This window comes from Vulpes vulpes, chromosome 4 (genome assembly GCF_048418805.1).
Source record: "Vulpes vulpes isolate BD-2025 chromosome 4, VulVul3, whole genome shotgun sequence".
Classification (NCBI taxonomy): domain Eukaryota; kingdom Metazoa; phylum Chordata; class Mammalia; order Carnivora; family Canidae; genus Vulpes; species Vulpes vulpes.
In genome coordinates, this window is record NC_132783.1 from 56,432,843 (window position 1) to 56,445,928 (window position 13,086).

Genomic DNA, 13,086 nt, shown 5'->3' on the forward strand with positions numbered 1-13,086 from the left:
CATAGGCTCACTGCCATCACTTATCCAGGAGCTGGAAGTTTCTACTAGCAGCATCTGCCATTTGGCAAAGGTTAGTCTCATCAACTTTAAATATTATAGGACATTTTCTCTTGAAGAATATCCAGATATGGTTCTCCCACAATCCTGTCTGTCGTAGAACTTCCTAGATTGTTTCAGTTCATGCGGCGTCTGGAGTTTCACGTGTACTAATGAAGGCAACATTCTGGAAGCTACTTTCTGATCATCCTGACCTGCTAAGGTCGCTTCCCACAACTGCAAGATGCATACCAAATCTCCCTATAAGCACACTTGCCTACAGAAAACACCCAGAGAGGACCAGTAAGGGGAGGTGATACAACTTGGCATTTCTTACCCAGACTCTCGCCTCACTTCCATTAGGAAAACCCTGATTATAGTCTCTACTGTCTTAGCTGAGTACTTCAAGGGCAAGGACAGCTTGGTTTTTCAACTGGCCTCTGATGTAGAATTGCCCTCATCTTTCTGCTCCGTGCAGCTTTTCAGTCTTTACTTCTGCCAAGGATGGAGGTTTACCAATCTTTCCTTCCTTTCTTTCCCTCACCAGAATTGCTCTCTCCTCCTCTACCGTGTAGATACACATCATGTATCTTTTCTCAAAGCAATGCTCAAGAAGAACCTCCATGAAGACTTCTCAGCCTAACTCTCTCATGACAAATTGTTATGACTGCCCTCTTGGCACCTGTGAGTAACCACGCAGTTCTAATTGGCAAGATGCGTATTTTTGGATGTGGCTATTTTTGGCTTTTTGTCCCCATCAACTATTAGGAATTCTCAAACAGCAACAAAAAGCTTACCTCAAGGCAGATCCTTCAGGTCAATTTGAGATGGTTATAAGAGTGCTGGAATGTAAGTAATTACTTCAAGGTTTCTGAGATGAATCCTCATTTATCCTGGAGAGCCAATACTCTGCACACTGACACACTTTAAACAACAGTGAGAGGTGCCGTTAGCCCATTGATTTTCACTATGAAACTGTCAGAAGAACATGGGGCTTGGAGTCAGAAAAACTGAGTTCTAATCCCTGCCATCTTCTTCCCTTAGGAGTTGTGCAATTGTAAGTCCTCTGTGGTCTTAGATGTGACTCAGCTTTCTCATCTATAAAATGTGCAAAATGGCATTGGCTGTGGCAACCTTCAAGGGAGGCTGACTTAGGCAAGGTATATATACATTTGTTTAGTAAAGTAGTATTATTATAAAGCTATAGTATTATTATTACAAGCACATATTTGTCAAAGAGATTTTGTATTATTTTTGGATAAATGATAAAATGACACAATTCATGTAATCTTCTTTAAGAAGTGAGTACAAATGGTCTGAATTTTAATACTACTAGGTGTTTTCAGCAAGACTAGTTGCATTTGCCTACTTAATCCCTTTTAATTAGGCTGACAGTAAGATTAATGAGATCTACTATTTCTGCTAGAGCATGGTTCATAAAAGTGTGATCACTGTTCCCACAGTACCAACAGCATCTAGGAATAGTAAGAGAAATGCACATTTGGGGGCTTTACACTACACCTACTGAATCAGCTTTCCAGACAGTTCTGATGAATGCTAAAGTTTGAGAGCCATGGCTTGATCAGTAGACCGGGGTTTTAGTCCAGATGCCATTAACTTGGTGGGTAGGCTTGGAGCCCAGGATAAGACATCATGAAATTCTGGGCATTCACAATAACAGCAGCAGACCATCTCAGATTTTCAGTCAGTGCAGACTTCTGAATGTTATGATGTTATGATTTCCATTAAATATAAACTGTGCAACAGTATAGTTTTTTTTCTTTAGAGAGAATGTGAGTAAGGGAGGGAGGGAAGGAGAGAGTGATAATCTTAAGCAGGGTCCATACTGGCAGCCGATGTGGAGCTCGATTCCATAATCCTGAGATCATGACCTGAACTGAAATCAAGAGTCAGTGCTTGACTGACTGAGCCACCCAGGTGTCCCCAACAAAGTATGATTTTTATAAACCTTTCTAAGTCTTTTCTACATGAGTAAATTAGAATTTTTAAAGTGCATTTCCAGGCCAGGAAACCAGATTTGGGGATTCTAAATATACAGAATATGCAGTTGTAAGGGCAAAGACTCTGACTTTAAGTGACTAAGTGCACTAGACCAAGTTGAGTCATCAATTCCCAGAATGACTCAAGGCAGGTCAGCCTCTCAATGCTTAGAGGTCCCCACTGGTAAATGCAATAGTTGTGTTAAAATGTTCTCTAAGCACTTTTCCAGCTCTCCTTTGTCTAACCTGGAGACTTCTTCTTTCTCTTTCACACCCATCCTGAAAATCGTATTCTTAGAATAGAACAGGAGGCCAGAGAGAAACACTGGCTGAGAAGCAGAGGAGGGAGAACAAGGACACAGGAAAGTCTCATCTCCCATACCATGAAGTCATTAAAAGAAAATCATAAAAAGTAACTAAAATCCATCTCTAAAATGAATATGAAACAGTACCAAATTTTAAGAATTATACAATAAACTGTGTTCACCCTTTTAAAGGAAGCTGCCTATAGGTGTGTGAGAATGCCTCTAGGGCTTTCTGTACAGTTACAAAGGGGGATGAAGAAATGTCCCAAATAAGGACAGCACATGGGCAAGTCTGCAACAGGGGAATCTTTGAACTCAGGCCACTAACAGGAGGTAGATATGAAACAAAAGGAAGGGCAGAAGGCAACACAGCTGCTACACACTGCACATGTTCCTTGTATAATAAGTTCATTTTTATCTTAATAGAGGAAAACCTTTTCTCCAGCTTGTTCTGTCAAAATATGCCATGGCCACTGACTAGCTTCCTAAGGGTAAAATTCACACTCCTCTAAGTCCAGAAAGAAGAAGTGAACCGAATGTTTACAAATGCCCTTAGAGAAAGGATGACATAAATTCAGTGTATTAGTAAAGATGGCATGCTATTACATCATTATGGTTGCAGAACATCAAACAACCAGACCTAATGAAAATAAACACCCAGCAGGGAAAATATTTAATTATACAAAGAGGAGCAGCTAGCCTCTGAATGCTAGAATTCAGTATTTTCCATTTCCACTTTCCAAATGTTATTAAATAACATTTTTTTCTCATTCTGATCGACACTGAGCAGCAACTATTTCCTTGCCCTGGAGAAATCCACAAAGCCCTTTCTTCCTGGACCATCAGGGCCCAACTGGAACCAGGGGTCTGCCTTTCTCACTTGTTTGACTCCAAAACTCACTGCTACAATGGATGGGTCAACTGACTCGAGAGCCAAGATTTGCCAGCTGACACAGAGCAATAATCAAGCTGGCCATGGGAAACATTGTACTTGAACTCATTGCCAAAATCAGTCTCTGCAACTCCAACCATGGGTGGGGTGGGTGGAATGGGTGGGGGAGGATACTCAAAACAGTCCCTCCCATTTGGTGTCTCCGTTGTGACATTTATGTATAAACCATGCCATGACTAAAACAAAGTTATGAAGTCCCAGTTACAAAGTCCCAGCTGAGAAACCATTTGCACACTTCCATACGAAAGCCAGGCTAAAAGGAAGTGCAAGTTAGAAGGAAATTCACAAAGAGGGAGCTTAGTAGCCAGAAATTGGAAGAGCTCATCTTGCCACAATATGGCTTAATTAAACATCTCCTCTCTCTAGTTTATCCCAGGCTCCACTCATATTTATGCCCAGTGATCTTTCTCTTTATGCACTAGGCTAGGTATTTTTAAGAGAAATTCAATCCACAAGGTTTCTGATTCATTTATATACATAAAACACATTAGAAAAATAGCAGAATGGCTCCTGATGGGCAAAAAGTTTTCTTAGCCTGCTTCCCCATTAGGAATGGAAAACTGTGTTGTGTGCTTATTAACTCATTCATCTTTCCATAGGTTAAAGTTTTGCTACAAAGCTTGGGCACCAAAAGGATGGAATATGTTCAAAGTCGGTAACTCTGCTCCTTAAATGGGGAAAAGCATTTATCTCTGATCCTGGATCTTTTGAGGTGTCTTGGCCCTTTCTCAAGAGACTTTTCTATATATGTTCAGAGGTAGGTTTGCAGCACATTCCCCCTTTTAACACTAGCAGGTACTCATTTTTTAGCTAGGCAATCCTAGTCTCCAACTATCATTTCCCAACCGTAGAAGTCAATGTAAGAAAAGTTCTACAGAAAGTTCCCCTTTCAATTGCATAAATAGACAGTTGACACTTGAACAATATGGGGTTTCAGGATGCTGATCCCCCATGCAGTAAAAAATCTGCAAATAATTTTTGACTCCCCTAAACTTAACCAGTAATAGCTTACTGTTGATCAGAAGCCTTAGCAACAATGTAAAGTCGATTAACATGTCTTTTGTGTTCTATGTGTTATATACTGTATTCTTACAATAAAGTAAGCTAGAGAAAATAAATTGTTATTAAGGAAATCATAAAAGAAAACATATTTATAGTACTGTCCTGTATTTATAAAAAAAAACATATGTAAATGTACCTGTGTGGTTCTAATCCCTGTTGTTCAAGGGTCAACTGTACTAGAGCATGTACAAAGCATTTTGGAAAACTTCAGAAGAAACAGAAGTGCCCTCTTAACAGAAATGGATGCCCTGTACTTACAGCTCCAACATAAAAGCCTGCAGCAAAAGCCTCTTTATTCATATTCAGTTCCCTCATCCACAAACTTCATTGAATCACTTCTATTCACTTACACATTCATTAGTTTACTCATACTTTGATTTGGCAAATGTTTATTTCACTGCCTACTTGGAGCCAAGTTATTGGAATATGGAGTATTGTTTTTGATTTCTTAGGAGAGGCAAACTAATATAATAATTTTTATAATTGACCAATGGACTAAGTACGGTAGGAATACAGGAAACAGATCACTTAATTTTTGCTGAGAAGGGCAGAAAGACTCAGAAAAACCAAAGCTAGAAAGACAGGTAGGATGATTCAAGGAAAGGGCAGTCTCATCAAAGGTAACACCAAGTGCAAAGGCACAAAGGCATAAAAGAAAAATGTGTTCCCCATACTAAAGGGAGTTCAGAATTGATGAAGCAAAATATAAGTGTCGTCTGAGAATGTCTAAGATGGGAGCTAATAATGAAGGGCTGTGTATGCCATACAAAATAATTTAGATTTTATCTTGTAAAATAATTGTTCTTAATTGAGTATGACCTAGAGATTCTTTTTCCAACACTCACCTGGGCCCTAACCCAAGAGTATCCAATTTTGTCAGTTTGGGATGAAGCCTCTCATCTATATTTTCATAAACATCCACAGATCCACAGATCATGTTGCCTGTTCCTGCTTTAGAACTGCTTTAGGCTCCTAGGAACCACTGAAGAATTGAGAGTATGGAAAAGCCATAATGAGCTTGAGTGCTGGTGGGTCCCTTCCCGAGGAATGCGAAGGAAATTCTGCAAGGGAGGGAGTGGCTTCAGAGGCAAAGCAGAATTTCAGGCAAGAATGAACGAAGTCCTGAGGACATGGCAGGAAGCAAGGTAAGTAGATTTAAGAGAAATGATGGGCATTAGATTACTAGAAATTGGTGACCTAAAACTACATTCTCCTTGGTGACACCATTCCCCAAGAAAGGACACATGGGATGGAGGAAAGAAAGTGAATTCGACTTCTCATCTGCTTAGTTGATTGGGTTCGGAATGTAAATTAAATAGGAAACCAAGAAGATATTAATTGAATATTTCCTTACTGCTTTCTTCTTTTTTTGCAATGCTGGTAATTTGGGAGTTTCTTTTTCTTTTTATGAGAAACACAGAGAAAGAGAGAGAGAGAGAGACAGAGACAGAGAGGCAGAGACACAGGCAGAGGGAGAAGCAGGGTCCATGCAGGGAGCCCAACATGGAATTGATTCCAGGTCTCCAGGATCATGCCCTAGGCTGAAGGTGGCACTAAACCGCTGAGCTATCAGGGCCACCCATGGGAGTGGTTTTATTTGAATTGGCTAACATAGCACTTATTAAGAATTCCCAATTCCAAACACCATGGGCAAGTTGCAATTCAAACAACTTATGTCAAATAAATGTCAACTAGAATCACTCTGTCCTCTTCTAAAGATTGGGAGCAATATTAAGGAGGCATCTTCAGATAATTTTCCCCAATCCTCTTCCCTCTCTGTTGGGATTACTTGAGCACTATAGTCTGTATTCAGCTGCTTGATGTAGCCAGACAGAGAAGCTTATTGGGAAAAAAAGGGGTTGCTGAGTTACAGAATATTCAAGTAGGAGAAATTATTCCTGGGATAGAATCAGAGTTTGCAAGCCTCCCCATCCCAACCCAGATAAAAGTTACTTTCCACAGCTTCATATCCATTCTCTTCTCCTACTTTTCCTGGTGCCCCTCTAAGCATCAGTGTTCTGGGGATCTGTCCTGAGGCCCCAATAAAGTATGTTGACGTATTTTCCTATACAGTTGAAGAACCTAGTTCACCAAAACATTGAATTTATTTTTCCTGAATTACTGAAGATATCTACATATTTGATTGTTTTTCATTATAATATCTTCATTTGCAGAAGTAGATGTATTAAAATATTTTTCTATCATTATCTCCTACGGACAGTTTGGGCCACTAAAATACATGATTTGATTGCAACTTCTCATGTATTATACAGAAAAACCTGTGTTCTATCTGTTTGAAAGTACAGAGCTAACACAGGTTACTTTTCAAAATCTTTTTAGATTGTATATTTGTATGTTTGCAGTGTTGGTGACTTGCAGTGTTTTTATTTGAATTGGCTAACATAGAATTAAGATTTCACAATTTCAAACACCAAGGGCAAGCTGCAGTTCTAACAATTTATGTCAAGTAAATTACATACATATACACAGGTAAATGCTGATTTTACATACATTATATACAGACAAACATACATACATATATATTTTTTATTGGTGGTCTTTTCTTTCTTTTCATTTATTATTGGGTTGTCTGTCGTATCAAGTTGTAAAAGTTCCTTATATATTTTGGATATAGAATTGTTTCTCAGATATGTGTCCTGCCAATATTTTGTCCCCATTTATGGTTTGGTTTATTTTCTTAACTGTGATTTTCAAGGAGCAAAGGTTTTTAATTTTGATGAAATCCCACTTTTAAATATTTCATTCTTTGTACTCCTTGTGTACTTTCTTAAAAAAAAAAAAAAATCTTTGCCTTATCCAGGGTCACAAGATCTCCTGTTTACTTCTACAAGTCTTACAGTTTTGCATTTTGGTGGTCTTTTCTTTTTTATAACAGCACTTCCTCCCGCCAACACTGTCTCTGTAACTTCTCTTTCCAACTTCCTCTTCTCATATAATGTCTAGCAAAATGTAAAGTGTGATCAAGGATGGGTCTGTTCATCTCGAAGCATCCCCCATTCTCCAAATAATGTGTGCTATGAATTTTTAACAAGATGTGTTACTGTAATATGTTGACCCTATGGCCCTAAAACTTAAGTCCAGCTTACAGGGTAGTGAAATATCACATGAGAGCCAGACTTCCTCAATTAAATAAAATCATGTTGTCTCTCTAGATAACCTACCTTGGCAGTGAAGACTGAATTCTGAAGCAATTTCATGCAAGGAAGCAAAAATAACAGGTAGATTTTGAAGGCTTGATGTTCCTGGATTTTGTGCACCCAAACACGAGTAGGAAGCCCAGTCACTGAGCCAATACCTGGGACCACCAAGCATTCCAGAGTAAATCCTGTTACTTGGTGATAAAAGGGCAGCTCAGAGAGTCAATGAAAGGCAGAATATACATGGGAATGTTAAAGATTCTATCACTACACGTAAAATCCAAGTTTATCCACCTTCAGCGTTAGTTCAGACCTTAGGTCACATCACCCACAACTTTCCCCTTGATTACTTCACCAGCCTAATTGCCTTCACTTGGTATTTGTCCCTTCTCTCTTTCTTCCAGAACTAGAGCCAGAGTAATCCTTCTGACAGGCCTAGCCAACACTTCAGTTTACAGCTTAAGCCCTTAAACCCAGTTTCTCTGGATCAAGGTCCAACTCTAACATGGGTTGGTTCCTGGGCCCATGATGCAGGGCCACCTTCCTACGCTCACAGCTTTGTTTCATGAGGCTTTCCCCCTAAGCAGACAAAGCAAGATTTTCAAAATTCCAGGCTCTTTGCAAGGATAGTCATCTCTTCTCTGTTTCCAGGTAACCTCAATTCACCTTTTGATCAGATTAGAGGTTATTTCTTCCGGGAAGATGCCATTAGCCCCTTCTACGTGCTACTACAGTAAACCGTATTTGCCTGTATTTATGTAGCGCTTTGCAAATGCACTATGATTGTCTATCAACTCCCCCGCTTTCTTTCATTTTCCCCATCAGTTCCTTGTGGGTAGAATATTTTAGTTTCTTAGCAACTCCTGGAGCTAGCTCACTGCCCACACATAGTAAGTTCTCAGTCACTAGTTGTGGAATAGAATGAATGAATGAATGAATGAATGAGTGTTATAAAACTATATACCATGTTCTGTTTTGCTTTAGTGGCCTTTGATATGATGAGACAGAAAGTCACAAATTATAATTCTAGTGGAAGTCTGTGAACAAAGAGATTGGTGTAAATTAACTGAAGTACTGAGGAGAAAATGAATCAAGTGTACTTTAATAAGAAATGTATTATACTTTGAATCCTATTTCTTTTTATTATCATGATGTCAAGGAGTGTCACAAAACTGAAGAGACCATCCCAACCAGCATTTAAATAAGACGTAAGATGTGTAATTTTTTCTTTTTTATTTTCTCCTTATTTTGAGAGAGAGAGAGAGAGAGCGCGCACGGGGTGGGGATGAAGGGGAGGAGGGAGAGAGAGAATCCTAAACAGGCTCCATGCTTAATGCAGAGCTTAACATGGGGCTTGATCTCAAAACACTGAGATCATGACCTGAGCCAAGATCAAGAGTCGGATACTTAACCAACTGAGCCACTCAGGTGCCCCATAATTTTTTTCATTTTTAAAAGAACTTTAGGATTTATGTTACTCAACCACTTCAGAAAATCTTTGCATTAATCTATTTATCTATTTATTTATTATAATTTAAATTAAATTTATTAAAAAAAATAAATTAAATTTATTTAACATATAGTGTATTATTAGTTTCAGGGGTAATATTTAGTGATTCATCAGTTGCATATAACACCCAGTGCTCATTACATCAAGTGCCTTCCTTAATGCCCATCATGCAGTTACCCCATTCCCCCATTCTCCCACCCACCACCCCTCCAGCAATTCTCAGTTTGTTTCCTAGAGTTCAGTATCTCTTACAGTGTAGCTCCTTCTCAATATTCATCTTATTTTATTTTTCCTTCCTTTCCCCATGTTCATCTGTTTTGTGTCTTAAATAACACATGAGTAAAATCATATGGTATTTGTCTTTCTCTGACTGACTTATTTCACTTAGCATAAAACCCTCTAGTTCCATCTAAGTCATTGTAAATAGTAAGATTTCATTTTTTTGTTGGCTAAGTAATATTCCATTGTATATAGATACACATCTTCTTTATCCATTCATCTGTTGATGGACGAGTGGGCTCTTTTCCTATTTTGCTATTGTGGACATTGCTGCTATAAACATTGAGGTGCATGTGCTCCTTTGAATCATTATGTTTGTAGAGCAATTGCTGGGTCATAGCTTAGCTCTACTTTCAGCTTTTTGAGGAAACTCTACACTGTTTTCCAGGAGGCTACACCAGTTTGCACTCCCTTTTTGCACTCACAACAGTGTAAGAAGGATCCCCTTTCTCCCTAACCTCACCAACATCTGTTTGGTATCTCACTGTAGTTTTGATTTATATTTCCCTAATGCTGAGTGACGTTGAGTATCTTTTCATGTGTCTGTTGGCCATATGGAGGTCTTCTTTGGAAAAATGTTGTTAATGTCTTCTGCCCATTTCTTGACTGGATTTTTTGTTTTGGAGGTGTTGAATTTGATAAGATCTTTATAGATTTTGGATACTAGCCCTTTATGTGATAAGACATTTGCAAATATTTTCTCCCATTCCATAGGTTGCCTTTTAGCTTTGTCAACTATTTCCCTTGCTGTGCAAAAGCTTTTCAACTTAATGAAGTCCCAGTATTTCATTTTAGCTTTTGTTTCCCTGGCCTTTGAAGACATTCAAAGGAACTGGACAGGAGTTGCTACGGACAAGGTCAAAGAGGCTGCTGCCTGTATTCTTTTTTAAGATTTTGATGGATTCCTGTCTCATATTTAGGTTTTTCATCTATTTTGAATTTATTTTTGTGTATGGTGGTAAGAAAGCGGTCCAGTTTTATTCTTCTGCATGTGGCTGTCCAATTTTTCTAACACCATTTATTGAAGGGACTGTCTTTTTTCCATTGGATAGTCTTTCCCGCTTTGTTGAAGATGAGCTGACCATAGAGTTGAGGGTCCATTTCTGGTCTCCATTCTGTTCCATTGATCTATGTCTTTTTTTGTGCCAGCACTATACTGTCTTGATAATTTCAGCTTGGTAATACAGCTTGAAGTCTGGAATTGTGATGCCACCAGCTTTGGTTTTCTTTTTCAACATTCCTTTGGCTATTTGAGGTCTTTTCTGGTTCTATACAAATTTTATAATTGTTTGTTTCAGCTCTGTGAAAAATGTTGATGGTATGTTAGTATAGACAGTATTTGTTCTTCTAATCCATGAGCATGGAATGTTTGTACATTTCTTTGTGTCTTTTTCAATTTCTTTTGTAAGTGATCTGTAGTTTTTAGAGTACAGATCTTCTACTTACTTGGTTAGGTATTATTTCTAGACTAAACCTATCTTATGGTTTTTGGTGCAATTGTAAATGAGATTGAGTCCCTGATGTCTTTTTCTTCTGCCTCATTGTTGTGTATAGAAATGCAGCTTACTTCTGTGCATTGATTTTGTATCCTGGCACTTTGCTGAATTCCTGTGTAAGCTCTAGCAATTTTCGAGTAGAGTCTTTTGGGTTTTCCACATAGAGTATCATGTCATCTATGATGAGTGAGACTTTGACTTCTTCTTTGCTGATTTGAATGCCTTTTATTTCTTTTTGTTGTCTCACTGCTGAGGCTAGGACTTCCAGTACTACGTTGAACAAGAGTGGTGAAAATGGACCTTCCTGTCATGTTCCTGACCTTAAAGGAAACGCTCTCAGTGTTTCTCCATTGAGGATGATACTCACTGTGGGTTTTTCATATATGGCTTTTATGATATTGAGGTACATTCCCTCTATCCCTACACTGAAGAGAGTTTTTATCAAGAAAGGATGCTGTATTTTGTCAAATGCTTTTTATGCATCTATTGAGAGGATCATATGGTTTTTGTTCTTTCTTTTATCAATGTGGTATATCACTTTGATTGATTTGGGAATGCTGAACCACCCCTACAGCCCAGTAATAAATCTCACTTGGCCATAATGAGTAATCCTTTTAATGTACTGTTGCATCCTATTGATTAATATCTTGGTGAGAATTTTTACATCCATGTTCATCTGGGATATTAGCCTATAATTCTCCTTATTGGTGAGATCTTTGTCTGGTTTTGGGATCAAGGCAACACTGGCCTCATAGAATGAGTTTGGAAGTTTTCCTTCCATTTCTATTTTTTGAAACAGCTTCAGAAGAATAGGTATGAATTCTTCTTTAAATATTTGGTAGAATTCTGCTGGGAGGCCATCTAGCTCTGGACTCTGGTTTGTTGGGAGATTTTTGATTACTGCTTTAATTTCTTTGCTGGTTATGGGCCTGTTCAGGTATTCTATTTTTTCCTGTTTCAGTTTTGGTTGTTTATATGTTTCTAGGAATGCATCCATTTCTATTAGATTGCCTAATTTGTTGGCATATAATTGTTCATGATATTCTCTTATAATTATATTTCCTTGGTGTTAGTTATGATCTCTCCTTTATTATTTTATTTATTTTCTCTTTTCTTTTTGATAAAATCCCTGGCTAGGGGTTAACTGATCTTACTAATTGTTTCAAAGAACCAGCTCCTAGTTTCATGGATCTAGTCTATTGTTTTGTGTTTATATATCATTGATTTCTGCTCTAATCTTTATTATTTCTCTTTTCCTGCTGGACTTAGGCTTTATTTGCTTTGTCCAGTTCCTTTAGGTGTAAAGTTAGGTTGTATATTTGAGACTTTACTTGTTTCTTAAGAAAGGCCTGTATTGCTCTATACTTCTCTCTTAGGACTACCTTTGCTGCATCCCAATGGTACCAAATTGTCATGTTTTCATTTGATTTATTTCCATGTTTTTTTTTTAATTCTTCTTTAATTTCCTGGTAAACTAATTGATTCTTTAGTAGGATGCTCTTCAACCTCCATGTATTTGTGTTTCTTCTAAATTTCCTCTTGTGATTGAGTTTGTTTTAAAGCATTTTGGTGTGAATATGCATGAGATAATCTCCAGTCTTTTTGTACTAGTTGAGACCTGATTTGTGAACCAGTATGTAATCTATTCTGGGAAATGTTACATATAGACTCAAGAAGAATGTGTGTTCTGTTGCTTTAAGTGAATTGCTCTGAATATATCTCTGAAGTTCATCTGCTCCAGTGTGTCATTTGAAGCCTTTGTTTTGTTGTTAATTTTCTGTGTTGATTCCTGTTTTGTTGTCCATTGCTGTGAGTGGGTGTTAAAGTCCCCTACTATTATTGTATTATTATCAATGCATTTAATTTTGTTATTAATTGGTTTATACATTTGGCTGCTCCCAAGTTAGGGCCATAAATATTTACAATTATTAGATCTTCTTGTTGGATAGACCCATTTATTATGATATGATGTCCTTTTTCATCTCATATTACAGTTTTTGGTTTAAAATCTAGTTTGATGTAAGGATTTCTATTTCAGCTTTATTTTGATATCCATTAGCATGTTAATTGTTCTCCACCCCCTCATTTTTTATCTGGAGGCATCTCTGGGTCTAAAATGAGTCTCTTATAGAGAGCAAATTGGTGGATCTTGTTTTTTTTATACAATCTGATACCCTATGTCTTTTGATTGGAGCATTTAGTCCATTTACATTCAGAGTAATTATTGAAAGAAATGAAGTTAGTCTCATTGTATTACTTATAAAGTCACTATTCCTGTAAATTGTCTT

The 13,086-nt window shown here is 37.8% G+C and overlaps 1 protein-coding gene across 4 annotated transcripts in view; it reads right to left on the reverse strand.

The window, feature by feature from the left end:
- Positions 1-13,086, reverse strand: part of ARHGAP24 (Rho GTPase activating protein 24) — a 735,186-nt gene that overhangs the window by 318,002 nt on the left and 404,098 nt on the right. The window lies entirely within an intron of this gene.